Genomic DNA, 26115 nt, shown 5'->3' with positions numbered 1-26115 from the left:
TTCTCTAGTTTGCTCCGGTTACATATACTGTACATCAGTGTAAATGTAACCAGAGCAAACAAGAGAATGGTCGATACAGTAAGTAAGCATGAGATTTACTAGTGGAGCTCATTCACAATCCCCCATCACATTTCAATATTAATAGCACAGTTATCATGTGATAGAAGATGTTCTCTGTTTGTGGGAAAACAACCTATCTTTACAGTATACACTGTATATATGCATTTTGTAACTGATGGTCAGACTAATATAGTTTGTAAAAATTAGTATGCTAATGTGTGCATTTTATGTCTAGCCAGTGATAATCTGTCCAGCAGGAACTCTTGCCTAGATATCACCTCCATGTAAGGAGGTCAATTTTTTCCATCGGACTAATTTGATGTGCCTGGCATCATGAGCTAGCGGACTCCCAGATCTGCTTGTTGTGATTTCAGTCCACAGTCAAAGGATGCTAACAGAAATAAAATCCTGCCAGGTTCCTACTGTAAAACCCACTTGTCCTTGGGCAGACAGGATAATGATTGGGTAAAAAACTGAAAAGACTGAAATCAAAGAGATCATTTGTTAATCGATTAATTTGCTCAAACCAATGTTTTCGAAAAGAATTTAGCTTTCTCCTGTAAGTGCAACTGCCTTGATTCTTTATGTGAAATTAATGTTGTCATTTAGGCACAGAGAACGTTCTATGTAATGATTATTGTCAGAATAATACGAGTCCCATTGCATGCTGTGGCATTCCTTACATCAGTCTTCTAGGGGGAAATGAAAAGAATAGATTTCTTTGGTGACAAGCAATGTTTTTCTTCACACAATGATCTGCTTTAACTGTATTTTCATGGAGAAATGTGTCTGCCTAATATCAGTACCTTCCCTAAGTAACTCACTTTGTCTGCGTTCACAATAAATTTGCATCTGTCAGGCCTGTCTAAACAGGCTTGTTGTCAAGCATTGGTAGTCTACCAGAATACAAAATGGACATTTTGCATATTGATATGAAATTAAATTGAGAATTGTCGAAAATGGTTTTATTTAATCTACAACAGGTATTTGTAGGTAGTGGTCCTTGTACTTAACATGAACTGTAAAATCCTGCCTTCTAAAAGAACTTTATATTTAATTATGAAAGAAAAACATTTGATCACAATGTTAAGCTTCAAGACTGGAATCAAAAGTATAAGGCATGGTGATGTGCAGCACTGTTTTTCAAGTACAGAGCTTAAATGTTGCAACCACTTAGTATCCAGTTAGAGCATAAATGGAAATGTATTGAGTCCCATATGGATATAGAGTAATTGTCAATGTAAGAACTATGCAATTAAAAAAAGGAAACTATAAATAAAGGACAACTAGCCATGATGTCAGATAAAGAATTGAAATCATAACAGTAAACTTTTAATGACTACAGTCTTTGTAGCGTTCTATTTAATACTTCACAAAAGCTTACCAAAGAAACTTACAAATAAATTTAGATTTAGCAGACAAGTGACTAGCAAGGAAATTAATTTAGGAGTGAAAACCGTCTGAGCATCAAAAGGGGATCTTGAATCCTCATCATACTTTAGCCTCAGATATATCAAACAGAAACTCGAAAATTGTGGAACAATGTAATCAAGTCATGGCCAAATATTGCATGAGACAATTTTATCTGAAGTACAAATATTTGCCTGTATTTTTCAGTACATGGATAAACCTGCTACAGTATAGAAATTCTTCCTCTTTCTTTATTGCAGTCTTCTGCACTGGAGGGTCATATAGCTTCAGTGATGATATCCCTCAAATTGAGGGCTTGCCTCCTGCTGGCTGCCAACCTGCTATATTGCTGCCAACAAAGAATTCAGTATGATTTCAGACTCTTTGCTCTGACAGGCAGAGCTGTGATTCAAGCCAGACCTTCCAGCTCAACTTCCATTTGAGTGTCACTGGGATGGCCTTTCAATCTCCTATTTGCCATCTGCTTTTTTCGCCCCCAATTCTATATGAGTATCACTGTGCTACTTTTACAGTCTCTTCACTGAACTGTATTCCCAACCTTCTCTGTGCTGTATGTGACCAGCATAATTTATGCTTGTCTTATCCCCTTTTGTTTTGACCAAGCAATGATCCTTCCCTAAAAAAAATTCTCATGGTTGATGAGTCAGTTTATGATAACTTGTAAAGTGCTTACAACACTCTTAAAGGATGGTTTTCATTTAACTAATCACATGCTATAACTAAGGCAAGGTCTCAAACTTTAGATATTTTTTTTGCTTTTTGTAATCTAACAATTCTTGTAGGGAATAGTAACCCAGCTATCTAGTCTGAATCAGGTACTTTGAGCACAATAAATAACACACAAGCACTTAATGACACATGGAATTTTTGGTAGGAAATTGCAGAATATTAAGATAAACTTCTAAAAGGATGAACCGCAGGAGTTAGAATTTGCCTACAGTACTTCAAGTCTACAGGGAATTAAAATTCAAGGGATCAATTCATTAAATCTTTATCAGATTGTGATTGTAGATTTCTATCTGTGTTCAGTTGTCAGAAAGATAGGTTTAGGACCATGGCACCCCTTAATATTAGAATAATACAATATACTGTTGAAAAAACTTGATCTAACATCTCAACATGAATACTTTATGAGGGTTGCAGGAAGGCATTACAACTTACCAAGTCTTTTGCTGTTCTACTGTCTGTCATTTCTGCCATCTTCTACAGTCTTACTCCATCAAATGATAAATCAGTAGAGTCCATCTCTTAATGACAAATCTCTTCTGTCTTGAAATACGCTTTCAATAAGGCAAAGCATGCATCTATGAAATTTCACTAAACCAACTACAGTAAAAAAAGCAGCAGCCCTTTAGTGTCTCTGAAGCTAGAGGATTATATAATTGTATTTTGTTTTTCTTCTGAACTATGGGGTGTTTTTCTTCTGAACTATGGGGAAGCTTTTCAGAGCAAATCACATCTGTAATCATGAGGGAGTACACATATTGTAAATGAATACAAATGAAATATAATGCATCATATAATATTCCTTTAACTAAGATGTTGCAGTACTCCTTGTTTAATTCCTAACAAATATTTTGCTATAATGTAAAGATGAATGGCTTTGCTCAGACTGACAAAAGTATAAAAGCTTGTAACAGAAGTACAAAGACTAACGAAACCTTAGTAACCTCCACAAATTATGATAGTGATTGTCAATGAATGTGTACATTTGAAATGCTAGGGCTAATTAAACACACTCAGGGGTATGTATTTGTCAAAGGTGTCTGTCAGTCTTGGAAAGTCATGTAGTCACCAAAATGTTATAACCATACTGTTCAAGCAACTAATGCACTGTTCAGTACTCAAAAACCTAGAACATTTTCATGGCATCACAAGAGGATATAAATACTTCATAGTCTCCTGTGTGTCTGATAAAAAAACTGATCAAGATAAAATAGCTGCATTGTTTGACAAACATTTTTGGGAAACAATCAGTAGTTCATTTTATTGGACATGATTTCAGAGCCATGATAAGCAAGGACTCCATCCATATCCTATATCAAGACAAATAATCACGATGACAGACGGTTCTTCTCAATTGTACTTCTGAGTCTTCTGTTCTAACAGCATTCTTTAAAATGATCAGTGGTTCCACTATGAGGAAAATGATTTATTGATAACAGTAGTTGTGGTATTTATCATTTGGGAACAAGTATTGTATATTTTGCTAATTTAGACCTCAAGCAAATGTAGTCTGTGTAGTTGTGGGATTTGGTACAATAATACACATGCAGCTGCACTACAGTGTATATTAGATGTTACAGAATGTGGAAGGTGTCAACATCAAGGATCACTGTGATGTCGGAAGACAGATCAATTCAACAGAATTGCCCTCCTGCAGAATCCTGAGGTTAAGGTTCATTCTATTTTTGTAATGTAATGAGCAGTATGAAATGATTTCAGAGAATATCATTAGATGACATCCTGTGTCTGAGGTTCATCCAGTAGAGGAGAAGGAGACATAAAAAGAGTAGTCTACTAATTGCCTGCATCTCCCTGATTGATATCCCAAATCTGTGCCAGGGGGTGTCTCCCCATTAAATGGTAGCTGTAATATGGAATAAGATCCTTGTGAATGATGATCTGCCACAGGCTGCAAGCTCAGCTCCTGCATGGCTTTTTCTCGTTAATGAGAACTTTAGTTACATTTACTTGGGTTATTATATTAACACAGTTATTAATTTGTAGTTGATTTTATTGCTTAACTAACTGGCATGACTCTTGTTTAATGAAGAAAAGAAACAAACAGTAAGTTATTCATTACAAAAATTTAATTGAGAAGTGAAAGTAGTAACAAAATATCGGCCATGCTTTTTGCATGGGTTTAGAAAATATTTCTTAGCCTCACCCTTGCGAAGAGGGGAAGCTCCGGGCTTGCTAACCCTCTTCGTTTCACAGTGACCCTTATACAGGGTTTGTACATACTTTACTGTAGGTATTTATGCCATCTATTTCTACTGTAAGTATAGCTGAATGGATTGTTGCATAATTAGGGCTTAGAGTCTTAGGGGGTTTATTTTTGTTTTGCATTTTTAATTGTTCGCATCCAATAACCAAAACCTCAAAAAATGCATTCATTATGAAACAAAGTTAGTTGCTCTTAAGTTCATTCTCAAATTGAGCTACTGATTTTTTTTTCCTTCATTACTGGAACATGGCTGACTGGTGACAATGATCACTCATCCCTGTACCTGTTTGACATCCAGTGAATTCCTCTAATAAATTAAGCTGATTAATCTATATGAGCGTAGGACTTTTTAAACTTATTTTCCCCCCACCTCTTCAGTAATACCTCACAAAAGGAACTTGAAACTGTATTTTACAAAATAAATATAATGTCCTTCAAACGTATTGGGACAGCAAAGTAAAAACAGCCCAAAATATGTGTACTTACAGTATGATCATGAGTTCAATATTAATGATAATTTTAATATAATATATAATGTCATTTTTGGCTAATTCCATTTGATCATATTAGAACGAAACATACTTTGTGTGTATTGGGGCCCCTTCACTTTAAATTTCAGAGTTCAAAGTTAAGTTTTGGTGTTCATCAAACCCTTTGTGTAATCGCTTGAGATGCTTTGCCAATCACTTTTGAGGTTTTGCCTTTTTTAGATGTATTCTGACAATTCTTCCTCTGTGTGTAAAATGCATGTTCCATTGGCTTTAAAGATTGACTTGTCCAGTTTAAGATTTTCAATTTATTTTTCCTCCTGATTAACTCCTCGATTGCATTGGATGTATGTTATGCATAATTGTTATCCCTCATGATGAAGTGCTGTCCTGTAAGTAACTGTAACACTGTGGGAGTGGGAGGAGCCACACCGAGCAACGGTATTTAGTCAACGCCCCTACCGAGGGACGGAGGCACTGGTGTGAGGCTAGCGAAAACCGAAAATAACACCAAAAAAAGGAAGAAAAAAAAAGAAAAAGGGAAAAGAAAAATGCACTGCTGTACACCGCGACATCCATTTTAATGGGGTCCAGCCTGGGAAAAAGAACCACTTAGCACAGCGGTAAGACTGAGCGTACCCTGTATAATGGGGTGCAGGCTGGAAGAACAGGGAGCGCAAAGCCAAAACTCAACGTGTGAAAAAAGTCAGCCTGCCCCAGTAGAGATGCATGACAGAACAGGCAAAAAGGAAAATAAAATAAAAATGACGGCCTTACGCTTGGGTACAGTCCCCTCCGGGACTGCCAATGGAAGTTCCTCCTCTTCCAAGGGTCTGCCCTGCTCGTCCCTTCGAAGGGTGTTCAGTGTGTTTTTAAAGAACCTTTACAGCTGTGGCTCGTCCTCAAGCAGCCAACACAGCTGTGGCTACTATAGTAACGCGTTGCCCTTCGTCCAGGGCTCCACCTCCACACTGAACACACCCCCGCGTGATGCCACAGTACTGAAACATTTTTTATCTGCATGTGAAGAAATACTTCTGGAAATGGAAAACTTCAGAATCCGTTCTGCTACTGCTATCATTAATTAGATCATCAATAAAACATGTGATCCAGTTCCAGCCAAGAATGCTCACAACATGATTAACAGATAAGGTGATGTCCTTTGGAACGGCTGTAGTTCATTTCCTTCTTTCTTTTTAGCTATCCAATACTTTCATGAAACGCTATCTTGGTCTCATCTGTCCAACGTGTTCCAAAACTGGTCTACTGGTTCAGCTTTTCACATCTGAGCAAATTCTAGAGATTTTCCGTTTTTGGTGCTGATGAGAGGTTTACATCTTACCAACACTGGAGGTTGTTGGCGATTTCACTGACAGTTGTTTCAGGGTTTTTCTGACCCAGTCTTTGGTGACTGATAATTCTGCTTTTGGTTTTCTTCTTCAGTACTGCATATCCCAAATTTTTACAATATGCCTAATTTCCATGCTGTGGTTCTTATTAAGGTTTTGTTTCCCTCAGCTTCAAATTCATCTGCTTTTCTTAAAAAGTTCCTTTGTTTAATTTTTTACTTTCGACAGTGGACTCCAAAGACTGATGGTGAAAGTGAAATAGTTAATAGGATGTTCACAGTTCTTTTATGAGTGCCTAATTACCCCACATCAAACACCTGACAAACAGACTCCTCTCAACATATTGAGATACAGTAATATTTTTGATTTTTCAATATACAATATACGATATATTATCATTTTTAGTTAACCCAAGAGGTTGTAACAATCAACTGTATAAAAAAATAAAATACCAACAAGTTGTATTTACTGTATCAGTCACGTTTTTTTCATAAGAAATGCTTATATTGGAAACCCCATTTCCTCAATACTTTTGGAAGGCACTGTTTATCATGAAAATAAAGGTAAAAAATATATGAAATGCAGATTTTAAATTTAAATGATGTACTGTACAGTATACTGTATGTAGTCTGAAAACTCAAATAAGCAGAAAAGGATGGTTAATATATTGTATATGAAATATTTAACATGGTTCATACTGATCTGCAAACTCATTTTCATTCAGGTCATCATTTTAGCCCGACAGTAACAAAGATATTCACACAGGAAATAAATAAAAAAAACTTTCATTTTCGGCTTTCATTTTCAAGTTTATGAGGTTTAAAATGTTGAAGGTGTTTTAGTATATCACCTACATGTTATGGTGCAGTCAAGAACCTCCCTATTAACACTATTGTGAACAGAACATGAAAAAAGCATTTAGAAATGTTATTCTGTTTGTACAGTATGTAATGATTCTGGCTAGAGTTGCATGAACTACTGTACATCATAAACCAGCAATGTCACGTATTTGTCTTGCGTTGACTGTAAGATTAGTTAACACAAGAAAAGTAACAATTAAGGGCTGTGTAGTTGGAACTATTTACTCTTATCTGTTCAAGTGAAGACATCTGTAGTTTATAACTCATTTAACTAATTTAAATAATGTTGAAATACATGGATAATTAAAGTTGGTTGAACATAAGTTCGAGGAACCATCAGCTGATGGATCAGCTGATTTGCTGGGACACAGAGCAAATTAACTGAGTCACAGATCCCTGTTTTTTTTTACGTATGCCAAAAATTCCAGCTACTGTATGTAAACTCTGAGGAATTTTAGCAATACTGAAATTAATAAACGTAAATATGTCTGTGTCAGTAACTACATAATAAAGACATCAATGACTAACTAAATAAAGACTAACAATGTTCTATTTAATAAAATGCATTTTTAACCCTCCCCCCACCCCAGCCAGCATCACCTCACACATTTCACTGTATATTGTTTTAGGAATTTCAATTCCAAATACATGAAACTTAGTGGTTCTCAAAGACAAATTTCAAAGTAAAAGAAATTAGGAAATAACCCAGTTGCAGATAGAGAATGTCAACGTTTCTGTCAGGAACATGACCTGTCTATAGATATACTACAGATATAGAATTTATGAAGACATTGCTGTAATTTTCTACAGTAATTTTCAGATGTGAGCCCCTGTTTCACTGAGCACTATCTGCATGACTGAGCAATTTCATTTAATAGGACTTTCATAACACATACCATATTAAACATAAGGTAGTTTTAAATCTCGCAGGAGCTGCTGGACATGTTTTAATTAGTGCCTTTGTAAGCAACACTTATAATAACTTATAAAGGATTCTATAATGTGAATCCTATGTTCAGTAAAAAACATTCACTGTGACTGTAAATTTCTTTATAAAAATGTTAAAGGGCATGCTTCAAAATGTGAAAATTACAGTAAGGCAGGATTGAGTTTTTTTGTGTCTGCATGAATGTTTTTCTTAATAGTCTTTATTGTCTTCATTAAGACACTTATTATGAAGTCATTATTTTTACTTATTAGGATAAGTAAGAACAGTAGCAAAAGGAACAGTAAATGCCAATAGCTCTTGGAAATTATATTACAAGAATGATGTTCTAGATGTAATTAAGCAATCCCTTGGTACTTCCACTAGTCCATTAATTAAAAATGGATGGGTTATGAATTGCAAAAAGGGCCTTTCATAATATTAAATGTCATTATCACAGAGTACACATATGAGAATCAGAAGAAAACATAACATGTTTGAGCAAGTGTGTCTTGCTGGATAAAAAGTACAGATGCATTTAGTTTGTGCATTTTTAAAGAATACATTCTGCTTAGGTTTTTTGCATGAAAGGAGCTGTTTCTATGAGAATAATTTACTCACTTTGCATACAGTATGTATGCATTCCCTTGTCTAAAGTCACCATCCATACAGCTCATTTTTATAAGTTACCACGTCTTACTTTAAAGCCTTTCTGTGGCAAGACCACATCTTATTTCCAAGTGATTACTACATATGCCCTGAGCTGTGCCCTGTATTGAGCAGCAGCTGGGTTCCAAAAGGTTCCTAAGTCCCTGTTGAGATCCTTCATCTAAAAAACATTCTGTTGCCGAGACAAACTAGGCTGGAAGTTCACAATCTATGCAACCTTTAATTTCTTGGTATGTGCTAGTATATTTGACTTTTCATCTCCAGCCATGTGTAGGAATATTTCTGCCTTCAGAAAATGCTTGTTAATAAAAACTTTCCCCAGAAGTGCTGGATAACTTGCAAAACCTGCAAAACGATTTTTAATTGTACTTTTTGCCAAACCGTTTGATGTACACAATTGTACAAATATTTCAATAATATTCAGTGATATACAGTAAAAGAAGATTCAGAACCAAGTACTTCATGGAAACTGAAATCTATCCCAAATTGTCACTTTCAATAAACACCTATCCAATTCATGGTTACAGAGGCCAGGAGCCTATAATGGGAATGATTGGGTAGAAGGCAGGAAACACACACACACATACCAGGTCCAATCCAATGAATTTACCACCATGTCTTGGAATTGTGGGAGGAAAGCAGAACACCCAGAGGAAACCCATGTGAACATTGGAGATCATACCAACTCCAGTCACATAGCACCCCCAGAATTGAGCCCAGGACCCCAGCACTGCAAGGCAGCAATGCTAACCACTACACTCCAGCTTATACAGCAGAAAAAGAAGAATCATTGAATATCAATTTAGAAAGACTTAGATATTTAAGGATTAACAAAGTATACTACAAATCCTTCTGTGTACTTACAAAGTCAGTAAGTATATTTTTAGAGAAACTGTTGGATACGAGGAAACCACAGAATAATATTGTCATCGGGAAGAAAGCAAGGTAAAAGAGCTAATCTAGAAAGCAACCCTGCTATCCTTGCAGCACAGTAAATGTGAAACATCTGTAAAAGATTAAAAAGATCAAAGCAAAGCTGTCCCATTCAATGTTTAATTCCCACATAGTTCTGCTTCTTTTTGAACAAAATGTAAAATACAAAATTACATATGACATATTAATATAATACCTAAAGTTACTGAATAATTTAATGTTGAAAAATCTACCCACCCCTTAGCTACTCCACCCCATATTCCACAGATTTCGTCTTATCGGTCTTATACAGAGCGTCATTGCTAAATGCTCTTCAATTGAACTAAAAAAATACCTGGAATATCTGTCTATACTGAAATGTCAGACTGTACTTTACTGAATGACTTTGAAATGGAAAGCAAGAGCACTGTAATTATGGCCAAGTCCACTGTTCTGAATGTGAATTACAATGGGTGGAGAAATGAGCTAGTCTGTGTTGAATAGATTGACTCATAGAATGAGTTACTGCAGATTTGGTATCTTTATACTGTTTGGTACTGAAGAGAAATGAGGGTTAAAATATCAAAGGAAGAGATGTGAGTGAAGATGTCTGTAGTTTACAGCTAATATTCAGTGAATAAGTGGATAATTAAGTGGATGTTGTGTTTTCTTAGGTAGAACATTACTGTTTCTTCAGAAGTGACCTGAAAAATATGGGCATGAAATTAGTCCCTATTCTGTCAAAACAAAGGCAAGGAATTGTTGTTGTTGAAATGGTGTAGTACAAAGCATCATCTGTAGAATTCTCAGTCTGTGCTCTAATAGCATTTCAGTGTATGTTTAATGAAAACACCTCACAAACAATACCAAATGAATTTCTGTCACCTAGAGAAAAGAATGTGGCAAAAACATTTTGTTTTGTTTTTTTCTCCAAAGAACAAAACAAAACTACATGGCTTGATTTTTTTGGGGTAAAAATGCCTCTAAATTGTTTCCCAGTGGAATGCGTTACAAAAGACTACAGATTTTCGACAGTTTGGCAGCTGTTTTTTGATAAGTAACTCTCATATGCCCACATCCATGTGGAATTAAATTTCAGGTTTAAATGGAAAAATATGCTCTGTGATATTGTAGAGATGCATGTATTTGCAAAGATAATGTGTAGTGTTTTTTTTTTTTCATTTTTAAGCTGGCCATCTGTTTTGCGGTAGCATGTAATTTTCTTGGGCCCAATCTAAGCCAGTAAGTTGTAGTGTGAAATATTTATTTACAGATTTACATCATTTTTATTATAGCTAGCAACTGGAAAGAAAAGCATCAGTAGTATAGTACATTATCTGGCTGACACTGAGATGTTTTCAAGAAAGCTTAAAAACACTGGAAAGCATTAAAAAACTGTTACCTTCCATAAATCAGCTTGCCGAAAGCAATCTAACTAAATCCATTTGAAAACAATTAGCTTTCCAGTCATATTTAATGCACATTGCTAACCAGGATTTTTATAGGATTTCCAGGTATATGTTAAGCAATAAATGTTTTAAACATTCTTCAATGCAACTAATAAAATATTTGTTCATATTCCAAGAAATGTGTTCTCAAATAGTAATCAGAATGCTTTTAGAAATAAGTTGAAAAATTGAAATGTAACAATATCAAGTACCATTGTCATTCCAAAACATCTTGTTATTATGTGTACTGTATTTCTAAGTTCTTTTGATTGACTGCTCTTCTAGCACTGATATATATATATAGTATAGTCATAAATGCGTACTGGTATTCAGATGGTGTCAACACTGGTTTTCTCATGGAATTGGCAAAAAAAAGGGCTCTGCAGGCTGTAACACTTAATCATAAAATCTGAGGAGCAGAAAACTTTAGCTTCAACAAAATTAAACAATTTAAAAACCTTGCTTTGTTCCCTCGGACATTTGAAGTTGGATGAAGTCCTGCAGTGATCCAACAATGAGTGGTGGAGTCCCTTAGTGAACAATATAAAACATTTTGTAATTGACAACTGAAAAGGTCCTCAGTGCACATCTTAGACTGAAGCTTGAGGCTGTCAGTACTCAGAGGAATGATTTCAGGGACTGACTGGGGAGAACGTTTTTTTATGTTTGGAGCTGATTTAATTATTTAAAGTTTTTAATAACACAAAACCTGTTTGAAAGCCTGTAATCAGTTTCCCTCCTACATCTTGCCTTCACTTTCAGGATATAAGATAAGATCACTTTATTGGCCCTATACAATTTCTTGCATTAGGAATTAGTCTCTCCACATACCCCAGCTTGCTCTCCATGAGACACAGACAGGCAGAGATGCTTTTGGTCAGAGCACAGGGTCAGCCATTGTACAGCACCCCTGGAGCAGTTGGGGTTAAGGGCCTTGCTCAGGGGCCTAACAGAGTAGGATTCCTCTGCCAGCCATGGGATTTGAACCAGCAACCTTCCAGCCACAGACACAAATCCTCAGCCACAGTGCCACCATTTCGACCCGGGATATATACTGTAAGACTACATCTATAGCAAGTTAAAACACATTCAGAACACAGGCATGCCACACTTCCAGAAAAAAAAAATCATGCTCCTTTCTCGAGTTTCTCATTTTGTGTTTTTTTTTAATATAAAGCAAGTCCTCCTTTTCACCTTGCACAAGTCTGAATTACATAAAGGAAGATTAGCTCACTTGCTGGAAATGACTCCTGACCCTCTATTGAGTATTCTTTTCCTCCAGAGTGAATCTGCACATTACTACTGATTCACCACATGCTACAGATATGCATACTAAGAGGCATTAAAACCCCTAAAAATGAGTATTGGAACCAGTAGCAGTTGCATTTTTTAATGCCTCTCAGTATAGGAAGGATTTAGATATTAAAGGCAGGTGACACTTGCACTGTTGCCCTTTACTTTCTGACACATTTCCTGTTTATTTTGATGGTTTGAAAGTTTGCAAGAAGACATCTCTTTGATTTATTTTAAGCAAGTTAGGAGACAGTTATTGAAAATATTTTTTAGCATCAGAACCCAGAATTGATTTTGTTGCTTATTTTTTAAGGCAAATTCCTTGCTGTTCTATGTGAAATAGACGTAGTACTAGTTGAATTTTAATCTGAGGTCCAATTTGAGAATGAAATATGGTATTTTGTGAAATTCTTTAGAATGTTAAGAATAAGGAATCGTTTTTACAAATTTTCTTTCTCGGGTGGACTACCGAGAACCTGAAAAAAAGGCTAAATGTTGGATTGTTTGGAGGATAATTAAAAGAAAATTATTTGAATGTGATAAGACTATAACTTATATTTATAGAAATTTGAACCTAATGATACCACATAGGTCAGCACATTGGCACAGTGGCCAGCATTACTGCCTGGCAGTTCTGGGGTCCTGGGTTTAATTCCTGGGGTGCTATCTGATTGCAATTTTTATATATTCCCCATGTTTGCATGGGTTTCCTCCAAGTACTCCAGTTTACTCCCACAGTCCAAAGACATTATGGTACTATACTGTAGATTAATTGGCTTTTGAGAAAAATGGCCCTGAGTGTGTGCATAAACAGTTTATCCGTGTGTGCCCTGTGATGGACTGATGTTCCTCCCAGGGTCTATCAGCCTTGTGCCCATTGCTTGCTGGGATAGCCTCCGGCTCCCCCATGATCCTATATTGAATAAAGTGGTTAGAAAATGGATGGAAGACTGACTATGCCTTATATTTAGAGAAATTTAAGCCTAATGATGCAACATACTGTAGCACGGTGTGAATATGAAATCGTATGTTTTCCCTGCTACCTTAGTGATTTATCTGTTTTTAATTTAGAATCATCAAATAGTTTGTATTGTATACCCAGCCTGTAACTACACAAGTTCAAACAGGTTCCTCTAATGTTTCCTAATGTTATCAGTTCATGAATCTTTCGACAAGTTACAAGCTCTGCAGCAATGTAAAGAAGGTATAGTAGTGATTAGAACAGAGGCACATCCCTCACTGACATCATTGTAGGCTTCCAAGTGCCCAGGAAGCCATAGTTATCGTTAACTGAGCTAGGAGACCCATGACAATGTAACCAAGAGGGAGGTACACCTACAGAGGGTGACAATTGTGTGACTTTGTGTAGATGAAGTGTTCACAGAAATATTCAATTGAACTGACCCTGACCTCACCCCCAGCTTGCGCTGAGCAAATCAGGTGATGTCACTCGGGGTTTTCACACCAAGATCAGATACTGACATGACCCAGGCTTGAATTTTTCAATATTTGGTTTATTTGAATGCAATCAAATTTGAGCTCCCTTACAGGCTGGGCCACTTGAGAACCCCGGTAATTGATGGTTTATAAATCTTCCTGAAGAATAATTAGAGCATGGATCAATAGATTGGGAGGATAATAGTTCGCTTTTATTTAAATATTTGTTTTGTAGGGATCAATTTGCCTACCAGTCACTAGCATCTCATCACTCAGTTGGATCCCACTTCATCCTACACGCTCCACCTTGCCATCAGCTGGTAAGGATGGTGCTGTAAATACTTAGCTCTGGGTGCTTAGCCTTCTGCAAAAGTATCATCAGCAATTTATTGCCAGTGAAGTGCTGCAATCAAGTTTAAGGCTGACTGGAACCTCAATCATTTTTTTTTGCTTGTGTTCAAGATTTTACTACTAAAAGGTTCATTTTTTGTTTAGCAAAACTGGCATCTTGTATTTTAGTCTTTTGGATAACTAAGAATCGAGGGTGAAGTACAAACTATTTTCAACAGCAGGCCTGGAGCATTTTCAGGGACCGATAATTGAGCAGCCTCTTGCACCTTCCTTGTAAGACCCTCCCTTCACATCATTACAGTAGGTGACTGTATTTTTAAAGAGTTCAATGCAAATGTGCTCTTTATTTTTAATTAATAATTTATGTTTATTTGAGCCCAGTGACTTTCAAGAGAACTAACCCACTGCTTGCAGCTGCAGATACTGTGTTTCCTCAGTAATTGGTAAAGATGAGCTCCTTTCTATGCCTTTGGCATGTAATTTCGTGTTGGTGAAACACTGTCCTCTGTACTGCAGATGGGTTTGTAATTGTTCTTACCTGCTGATTTACAGGTAATATGTACTAACTTGGGTCATAGTTTTTTTCACTTCATTAGCAGGCAAAATTCTCTACTGGCACAAGACACGAGTAATCAGATTTCACAAGTACATATTTAATGCAATGTGGAACACTGTACAGTGTCTCAATTGTTTGAGCTGTTTTCCCCTAGATATAAATTATATTAATAGTTGATTTCTGAATAAGAGGCTAAACAAAGTCCTTAACTGTCTGGTTGACTAACATGAAAATGCCTCCACTAGAACAGTCAGAATTGATGATGTCCACTGTATACAGTACAAAGGTTTTATTCTAAGGGGGATTGGGTGAAATCTGAAGCTCGGAAAGATCTTACAGAAGTGAGATAAGAATGCATTCCACTGAATTATCTATTAATAGATAATAAAGGAATGCTAAGTGAGTCAGAATTATAGACTAACTTTTCAGTAAGTACAGGCAACTATATCCCTTGTGTTATACTTCATTTATGAATTTTTACCAGCATATTCCAGTTTAGTGGGTCATAGCATATACTGTAGTTAAGAGACGTATCATGGGAAAAGTGTTATGAGATGGGAATGCATTACAGGATACTAGAATTAATTTAAAGATATAAAAATGTGTGGAGTCAATGAGCACTTTCCATCTTACTCAATTATTTATTTATACAAGTAGAAGAAGTGGACTCAACAGAATTATCTTACAAGGCCAAAGCTTCTCTTCATACAATCTAATGCTTCCTGAATTACTTCAAATGGTACTCTCCAATGGAGACACATGCTTACATCATAAAATGTTCCAGACATTTTAGATAGATTTTTTCAGACATGATTTGCAGAATCAGAAAAGAGTTATATAGAAAATGAAACAGATGTTTGTGCAGTGTGCATCTTGAAAATGAGCAAATACCTTATTTTATTATGAAGGCCAGACAAATTAAAGGTCTTCGGTGGCTCAAAGAAAGCTTTTGATTAGTGGGTAATTTCTTAAATATTTTAAAAGTTTCTAGGTTTCTATATCTCGGGGTCCTATAATTTACAATGTACCTTTTTCATTTCACACTTTAAATTGGAATTTTATCTATATTCTACAATAGTTGGTGAAAGCATTTATGTTTTTAGTTTTTAAATTGAGATACAATGGTTTATTTGTAACATTCATGTCCATGTGTAAAACTGAAGTGTGCAGATCTATGGATATTTACTAATGAATATACTGTATTTGTGAATACAAATATGTTGTTCTAAGAATACCCCACTTATTTTATTTGAAGCTCAGTTTCAGATTCTGCATTGTGTTCAAATATGCATGAAACATTTTAGCTTACATATGGCACATCTTCTCATCTTCTCCTTTCAAAATAAAAGTTTAATATATAAATATGAATGAGATCAGTATCATCACATGAAAGGTCCAGAAATGTTCACCTGTTTTTTTATCTTTTAGCTACTTTTTAATTATATATAATTTCCCAGCTTTTTGGTCTTTGATATGGTATCAGCTGTAAACTTTACTAGTTTGCAGTCTAACACATCCCTGCTCCATGACCTATGCACATGAAACATACTGTAGGTGGAAAATTCTAGGCTCAATGAATTTGTTACTATTGAAACAAAACAGATAAAAATGAAGATAGTAATACCACCCTTACTCCGCTCGTCTACCAACAGAACAGTGAAGAACACCCTCATATACTGTACAAACTCTGTGAAAACTCAAACATTCAAATTTGTTAAACGTTTACATAATAACACAACACAGGTGCATTACTTACAGGTGGCCACCTGAACTGCCTCTTTTGTGACCTCCCCCCTTGTCATTATAGCCCTCAGCCTTTAAACTTTCAACAAACACATGATTATACCAGAGTTTTAATCAGGGGTAGGCAGCTCCAGTCCTCAAGTGTTGGATTCCTGTGGGGTTTTTACATCTTTCAATTAGCATATGATTAAGACCTGGAAAACACAGCTGTTTTGACTTTTTATCCACTTAAGTAGCTCAATCTTATCCACCTAATTAGCTCAATTAAGGTCTGAGATGGAATGAAAACCAGAAACAAATGTGGAAATTGAGGATTGGAGTTACCTACCACTGATCTCACTCATAAATATCATTTAGAAAGAGCATCTTCATACAGAGCCCCATGGTACTCCAATAATTATTCTTATCCCATTCCAGATATGGAATTTGTTTCTGTCTTGTGCTCCACCACTACGTTCTATCTTTCATGTCTTTCGATATGTCTGCGAACATTGTATCCTTTACCATTACAGAAACGTCATAAATCATAGAAGTTCCCATTTCTTGCATGTTGATCCTGATGCTTCTGGCAGTTACTGTACTGTAGGTATAAACACTTTCCCTTGGCCTTTGAAGTTTTCCCTTGGGTCCCTGATCTCCCAGATACAGTATGTATCTCCCTTGTGGATTTACTTTGGATTTTTCACGCTTACATTCCTTTCTTTTATAATTTCTCCATTGATCCTTGTTTCAAGGACCTTATTCAGGTGTTGCTATAGAAAGGATTACTGTGGTTGAGAAGACTCCATATCCTTAGGATGTGTGGCCCTTGAGTTGTGGGGCACTATATTACACCACACACTTACTACTGCCCTAATACACAGGAAGACAGTATGAAGCCTTGTGAAGCCATTTGCAATATTTGTGGCATATTGATTAATTCACCCCTGTCCAATCAATACCTTTCTGCACTTATCATTTTTGTCCTCTGAATGCCTAAAGTGGCACAACTATTTTCAGTTTAAACCTCTCACTCTAAATCTACCAGTACAAACGAAACATCAGAATATATTCAACAGCTAATGTCAGATCACTAACAAGCATCTGTTGAATGCACCATTTCTCTGTAATCCCATTGCCAGCACTGGTCACAAACCCAAGTGCAAACCGATTAGAATTGGCAATATAGTAACTTGAGACCGAGAACTGGTGCAAAAGATGTTAAGGTAAAAGTTTGGTTAAACTTTATATCATATAAGATTAGTGTGAAAGAATCAACCCTGCACAAGACCAAAGCAGACAGATCATCTTTCAGTATAATGGGATCTTTCTTAAGTGGTTCAAAGCAGCATGATGCTGAAGGAATAGATGTTTCCATGATCTTATCAGGCTTTAGGTGTGAATTGTGCAGTACTTCAACAAGTTAAAATAATTAACTTGATAAGCATTGCCTAGGGTTTAATGTTGATATGCTTATCTGAAGGTCAGGCTGCAGAGATGGAAGACAGTTTACTGCATAGTGTGACTGCTAAAAAGAAAAAAATATACATATAAATGAAACCAGAAATAATTTTGATTTCAAGGTTTGTCAAGTATGAATCTACATATTGTAAGCTCAATTCTCAAACGGTCAGTGGTCTTGACTACATTAAAGTAAAAAGGAATTTAAAATGAATCATGTTATAATATTATGATATTTAAAACTTAAATATTAACTTAAACTAACAAAGGTGTTTTTTTACCTTTTACAGTCAGATATCGTAACAACTAGAAATCCAAAATTTAATTCAAGAAGCCCTTAACTGTATATAATGTTTTCATTTACTAGAGCCAGTGATGAAATTGTCTAGACATTTGGTGTGGATTTCAGACTTTTTTAAACACAACATGGTTATATAGCCTGTAGTACAGTATGTCTGAGAAGTGAAGAGGTAAGAGGTTGCTATTGTACAGTAAGTGGTTATTTTGGACCAGTAAATAGTCTCATTATGGTGACAGGATACAAGGCTATAGGAGTTGTCCCCTTTCAGATGAGACATTAAACCAGTACTGTAGGTACAGTAGGTTTTGACTATTTGGTTATTAAAGAACCCATTGCATTGTTCGTAAGTGTAGAGAGTTAACTTTAGGGTCCTGGCCAAATTTCACTCGGGCTTTGCATAATCTGGCCTACTTCAAATGCCCCCATAATTCAATTGATGAAGCAGTTTCTCACTTCTCTGTCTGTACTGTAATGGGGCTGCTGGTACTTAATGGTTACCTCACCTCACCCAGATGAATGCTGCCCTTCAGGGCTTAATGAAATGGCTCTCCCCTATGTGTCAAGTGCTTTTGTATCCTTTGGGATGGGAAAACAATACAGATGCAAGGAATTATTAATACTTAATTAATTAAAGATTATGCTCCAGAGAGCTGTTAAAGTTTAAGGAGAGCGTTGCTGTGGAAATTAAAAGTAGATTTACCAAGGGAGGAATTTTCTTTTAGTACTTAACCATGAGCCAGAGTATTTAAAAAAAATACAGATAAAAGGCATTCTCTTGACACTCAGAAAATCAGAAAATCTCACTCTGAGGGAGACCAAAAAAAGTTCTAGATACGTTTTGATGTGAAAGGAATATTCTCCATCCCAGGTTGTCCGTTGTTGCAGGTTGGTAAAATATGAAGATTAGAAAAACAGATCAGTGTAGAAGATAGATTAAAAAAATAGGGCATATGTAAATTTTAATACAGTATATCGTGTTGTAGGTCTTGGTAACACTTGATGAAAGACAATTTCCCCAAGAACAAATTCATGATGGATTCCATGCCCTCAATTTGATTCATGAGAGAAATTCATAGTCAAGTGATCCTTGACTGTAATCCAAAATGTCAGAAGTAGGCACATACTTGTAGGCATGTAGCTGGGGCACCACATGCTCCTTTGTCGGTAAATAGTAGTCAAAAGCATCCTGGTAATTTCACTTAAAAAAAGACGAAAGGATATGATCCAAACCGTCTGTTGGGAAGAAGAATCTAGGTCACACTGGTCTACCTATTGATGAGATCTAAAATTTCATTGTCAGGGTGATTGCAGACAATTTACTCTGAAAACCTTTCTTTACAATTTATAGTTCAGTAATAACACTTTAGTCCAGTTTGATCACTTATTTTAGGTTTTATTTGTACAGATTAGAGCATTGCTTACATATCATTAATAGGTATTTTATTAATGATGGTGGAGCATATAGATGTAAATGTAATTTGCGCGGAACAGATTGGAACAGTTTTGTCTGTTGCAACTAAAATGTATTTCCAAATTTTAAAGCTCAATACATTTTTAGCAAGTGTAGTTATTGGTCATTTTTGTAAGCAGAATGTCTAAATTATCATTTGGCAATGAAAATTAGAGAACCATTGCAGAATCACTTCTGCTTTTTGCTGATCTCATACCTGCAACATGCAAGATATGTACTGTACTTTATCAAATTAATGTGTCTGCAAAGACAGTCTTCATTAATTCAATGCTGAGCTGAGATGCACAATGCTGTTGTCTTTAAATATTTAAAACCTAAATAGGGCTTTCTTTAATGTAATGGTCTGGCCAAAATGGTATTCTATGCAATCCAATAATTTACTGCTAACGGCACACTCCATAGCAGCCCCCCATTAATAGAAAATGAGTATAACATATTCTTGAAACAGACAAACCAATAATAAAATGTCCATATCCTCAATTAGGGGAAGCTACTGTATGTATATATGTATTTTTTACAAAGTTTTAATTTAAAAAATTTATACGGATTACAAGAACCCAAATTATACAGCCCTGTGAACATAATGTTGATATTTTATTAATTACCTCCAAAGAGCAAAAAGCTTTTGGAAGACTGCAGAGCATGTAAATAGCTTTCCTTTGTGAAATCCACTGCAACAGGCAGCCTTAGGCATTTTAAAGCACATGAAAGGTGACACAATGTTCCCATATTCTCTATGTTGAAACAGTTATAGGCCAAATGATTAAACCTACTGTATGGCAGTCTTAAGGATAAGCCTCTGTCCTTTACAAGTTGTTGAAGGTTACCAACATCAATGAGAAAAGCATATACTGTAATGTTGCTGAGGAGAAAGAAGACAAAAGACAAAACAAAAGAGAGAATTCAAATTTAAATATTGTTGCAAACTGGGAGTGATCAAATTACATATAAGAAATGTTCAAATACATAAAATCCAATCCTAAATACTGGGTCAAACAAATTATAAAAATGAACAATTACATTCTCTGTAATCAAGGACTATCAAGTGTTAACAACACATGTAATTTTTTGGTTTCTCTGACACATCTTGGTACTGAAGTAATAACCAGGCAGAAAACTTAAACAAGACAACTACAGTATGTATTTACAATAAAATACAACTTAACAATATACAATTTTTACAGCTATGCTCAGGTTTTTACAGTTCTGTATAATAAAGGGGGATAAAGAGAATAAACCTGTGTTTTATTAAATAAAATGATCTTGTTCAGGACTATCCTATTCACTCTCTAAAACACAAGCTAAATAGGAAACTATTCCCTATCAATGTTCCCCCCAATTTTCAATAGCCTGTGTGCGCAAAAATTTCAAGTTGCGCAATTTTTTTCCCCAGTAACAAAAACTAGTGCAGACTAAATTAAGTGTATGTAAAATTGTAAACCTGCGATTATTTTTTGTTAACATAGTCATTCTCGTAGATGCATAGAGATCGAAAAGACCGGGACAGCGATTCAGCGAGTGTGGAGTGAGCATGAACAGTGAGGTATGAGACTGCGAGAGCATAGATATCAATTATCGAGTAACAATAAAAATGCACACAGCCAAGTTGGGCCTCTCGCAGCCAGTCTCATGTGGTCAATTAAGCGTTATTCAATTGACAACCGTGTTTGTTTTATTATCATATTTATTTATTTTTTGTGCGCCGTTCAAATTTGTGTTTACGCTGATTTCATAACCTGTGCGTGCGAGCACGGATTAGAGGGAACATTGTTCCCTATTCAAAATAGTGCGTTACTAAACGGTGATTTCTTCCAGCCTGAAAACAGGAAATCAGTATTTCCAACAAATACCTGTACAAAGCCAAAAAACAGTTCTTAAGCGCTCCAATTATGGAGGTTTCCCATCAAAGTAGTTTATTCACCCTTCACTCTCCTTTTATGACTTAGTCCTCCTCATATATCTCCTTTTCTGTATGCTCTTTTACCCTGGCCATGACTATGGCACATCTCCCATGAAGACTGACTTAATGATTTAACTGTAATCAGCTACCCCCAACACAAAATAACATGTTGTTTTATGGCTACCCTCCTCCATTCTAAAACAAAATTGTTTTTTTCAAAAATAATGTGGCTAACCCCTTTGTCCAAAGCAATATAAATTTGTATTCTTCTTTACAGCTGGGCATTTCATTAATGAAAGTTGAATAAACTGCCATGCTCATGGGTACAACTTACAGTGTTGCTCTAGAGATTTGAACCCACACCGTTTCACTCACAAGTCTAGAGCCCCCAAAACAATACCCCACACTACCGCTGCTGGAACAGCTCTTTCATAGCACTAGCAGAGAGAACTCTGGTTATTACACAACACTTTCGTCTCTCTCTGCATCTAGACAATGTGCTGTAAGAGGCTGAAAATGACACATAATAACTAAGTTCTCATGATACTGCACAAGGTTGAATGCACATCTGAAAGGGCTCCTTACTATGAAAGTGATAGGCCAATTTGATCCAATCCACATTTCCTACTGCTTTGCACCAAGCTAGTTCTGCTAGACTTCCCACTGAGGGTCAAAGCTATAAACCATCTTGAGAAACTGAAAAAAAACTTATCACAAAGAAGGCATGGCACTGGTACTAAATAGGCCCTAAATTAACATACTGCATAATGTCCTGTATCTATTAAAAAATCATATTTTTCCTTTAAAGTTGGTAATCAAATTGAATTGTTAAAATTCAGCTTTTCTTAAGGGAGCAGTCTACGGTAATTATTTTTTAAATAAAAAAAATGTGATTGTTTAGTGGGCCAAAAAAATCTACAGTGCTTAAAAATATGCATGGCCAAGCTGCAGAAGAATGCTGGAGGTGACACAGATTGTTGTGTTAACCTTCCAGGCACCACAGATGTCCAGAACAATCCCCCCTTAAGCATCATTTTGTGAGCCCCATAGCAGTGCATAATAATGAGCTGCATCTGAAGATCAGATCCCTAGTTATATGGGGTAATTGCAACATCTTGAAATGCTCCCTGTCGATCAAAAAGCAGGGTAGTCTCATATGGAAATGGAGGAAATTGACAAAATCTTCAGTGAAAAATTACCTTCAGTGAAAAATAATGTCATTACTTCACAGTTGCAAAAATATATAGTGGTTGCTAATTTAGATTTGCCCAAAAATGTGATTATATCAAATTAGGAATTCTTTGTTAATATAGCTTTTGCCATCATAATTTTATCTAAAGCAGGGGAATGGTCCTGGAAACAGATGGCCGAAAACATAATGCAGTGCTTTCACCACCTACAGTCTCATTTGTATAGTACTGTCTGGTGCCTCTTTTCAAGGATGTATTCCATAAATATTTTGGGACCTATAATTTAGGAATCTTTTTACAGTGTATCCATGTTTTGATTTTTCTGCTGGGTACCGACTAATATCTTGTGATGGTTTAAGCTTGGCTTCATTATTTTAATTTCATTCTTTTTTGTGCTAATATTGTATTGCTAGAGAAAAAAAACATTAATAGGTGTCGCAGGAAGGCTGTTCAAAGGATGTCTTCGGAATTGTCATCTGTCATGTGGTGAATTCACTCTGAGGAGCCTTATATGACTCGTGGATAGTTTAGCTTTTCTTCTTCATTTACTGCTATTGTGAGTGGCACATTAAATATTGTAATTTGTAACATATCCATTTATAACATGTAATTTTCATTATATACCCACCAGTTTTATTTCACAAATGACTTCCAGTACTGTATATGAAACCATTTATCACTAACTGTGCAATAAGTGTGGGATATATTAGGGAATCTGTTGTAATTACAACTGTCAGGTGATGTAAAGGGAATCTTAAAGGAAAACGTTAATCCCTTTGTATCATAGCAGTCTGCAGAGAATAAGCTACTATCCTCGGAAGCATCAGTGAAGTTTGCATTTCAAAAAAGCAATCCTACAATTACCCTTTTTTCTTTGTTTAATTAGGATCCTGGAGACAAACGAGTCAATAAAAAGTTTTAAAGAACAACTCTGATTGATCTTCATAATGATTTCAGTCACACAGGCGTATGCTTTGTGTCATTCAACAGAAAAGAGGAAAAGTGATTGCTGGAAGCAGAAATGGCACTGTAAATCTCAGTAACACATTGTGTTGGAGCAAAGAAGACACATTTTTCACTGTAGGAAATCAGAGTGAATACAAGTCACTCGCCTAATAAACTACTGTAAATGGTAATCTCTTTAATGTAATACAATTAGGATTTAATAGGTAAAACATTTTGTGGTTATATTGCATTTAAAATGCATGACTCTTCATTAACATAAAATAAAATGAAAACATAATAAATCAAATACTATATTTTAAAATTAACATAAATCTTGAGTTTTAAAACATTTCTTTATTATGTTATACTGTAGTAGTAATTTAAATATGAGACAACTTTCATTCTGTGCTTATTTTATTTTTAAAGGTATTTGTGTAAAATAATTAAGATGCTATGAGGCCTGTCCTTTCTTCTTCACAGGCATAATATTCATTGGAATTATCTTCACAATTTTAGCATAACATGCAAGCAAATTCTTGCATCACTGTATTTGTCATTTTCATAGTAGTATTTGTTCGACTGTAGGAGTTAGAAATCAAATTTCTGAGTTCCATAAAGAAAAAAAAAGGATCATTCTGGCATAATAATGGCTAGTTTCCAAAAAGAGGTGAAGGTCTTTTACAGTGAGCAGTTCACTTAATTCCTTTATCTTTAATAAATGAATGATAATTGATGCTTAATAGTAGCGCAGAGAGCATGTAAATTATAGCTTGATTATTTTATTGATTGGTGAAACTGTGTGCATTTTCCCTTTTTATTGTAGTATCTACAAAACTAAGGCAAATCGAACGAGACTCTGGAGAATACGACCCATTTCCAATGACAAAACCAGACATTAGAGCATTATTTTAAAATTCTGTGAAACCAATACAAAAAAAAATAAATATACAGTATGGATGCCAAAAATTAACGCATCAGAAAGATACTCTATATATTAAAGCAAGGATAAATCAATCTCATCATGAATTTGTGCCTATAGAAACAGTATAGAGTTAGTACCGACATCAGTAGCTAGGCTCTGATTTTTCTTTTAATGTGAACACTTATTGATGTATGATCAGACAATTTTCCACTTCCCCTCAAGTACATGCTAATTCAGAGGGTGATAAAAGTCCATTATTAACCTGTCAAAACTCTGAGAATTTGATTCTAGTCGTGTTAAATGTGTTGTTGTGGAAAAATTCCCAGAGGTAATAGAGGTGTGCTGATTGCTATCGGCTTCTCAGTGAGGGGATTTGTGAATCTGACAGTATCAGCTGTTTTAACAGAAAGAGGTTACTGTATATGATTAGGGCTCAAGAAGCCAATATTGAGATGCTCTAAAGGGAAAGTAAAGAATTTATTTCACTTACTGGGGAATTGTTGAGCCTTTAACCCTTGGTGATGGGATTATGTTCATACAGGCTTTTAACTGTCACGCTCCTAACCTATAGAACACTTAAGTCAGTTTCAGGCACTAATTATGTTAAGGAACAGATTTCGAAGCATGTCAATTGACCTTAGTGTTATCTTTTGCTTTTGACCTGGGTGAGTTATCTGGATACTCTCTGTGTTTTTGTGGGTGCTATGGTTTCCTCCCATAGACCAGAAACATACAGATAGGTAATCTGGCTTTTGCAAGTGCAAGTGTATACTGTACGTGTGTTTGTGTCTGTCCCATGATGGACTGGTGTCCCTGCCAGGGTCTGTCCTGCCTTGCTTGCCCAGATAGGCACTAGCTTCCCTGCAACCCTTTTAGACTTCTTTTTAGAAACAATTATAATACAACCTGGCAGCCTATGTACAGTATATAAACTTCATATACTAAAGTTACAGAATCCTTCTACAACCTGTAAATTCTTAAAAGGAAATTAAATATCAGCGTCTAGGCAGATAATTTCAATTTAATATCATTTGTGCAATTTCTAGACACTATTTTTGGAACATTTCATAAATTTAAACCACACAAAGTTGTATAGGTAAATTTGTGATAATGTACTGCATAACTAGCTGCTGAACACTTGTCGCCTGTTTATCTTACAAGCATATGTTTTAATTAAATGTATGCCCTATATCTACATTTTTCCTAAAGTAAATTAAAATTAAGCATTTAGTTGTCATACCAGACATCTGCTAGTTTCAATAATCATATGCATGCAATCAGTAAATTAAGATTGCTGTCTGCTCCGAGAAAAACGTGATAGCATTTTGTTAATGGACATTTATGAATCTTTTGGATTTATTTATTGTTTGACTTAATTAAAGCTGTAATTCATATAACCTTGCTAGTAAGAGATGAGCTGTGAAGAGATATGCTCTTTTTCTTACCATATTTCAAGCTTTGAGTAGCTTCCCTT

General features: G+C 35.6%; 1 protein-coding gene across 3 annotated transcripts in view; it reads left to right on the top strand.

The window, feature by feature from the left end:
* b3galt1b (beta-1,3-galactosyltransferase 1b) overlaps positions 1-26115 on the top strand; it is a 113127-nt gene that overhangs the window by 29777 nt on the left and 57235 nt on the right. The gene's annotated exons all lie outside the window — the stretch shown is intronic.

The sequence above is a fragment of the Lepisosteus platostomus genome, chromosome 14, assembly GCF_059453375.1.
Source record: "Lepisosteus platostomus isolate fLepPlt1 chromosome 14, fLepPlt1.hap1, whole genome shotgun sequence".
Taxonomy (NCBI): Eukaryota; Metazoa; Chordata; class Actinopteri; order Semionotiformes; family Lepisosteidae; genus Lepisosteus; species Lepisosteus platostomus.
This window is presented reverse-complemented; position numbering and strand designations above follow the sequence as displayed.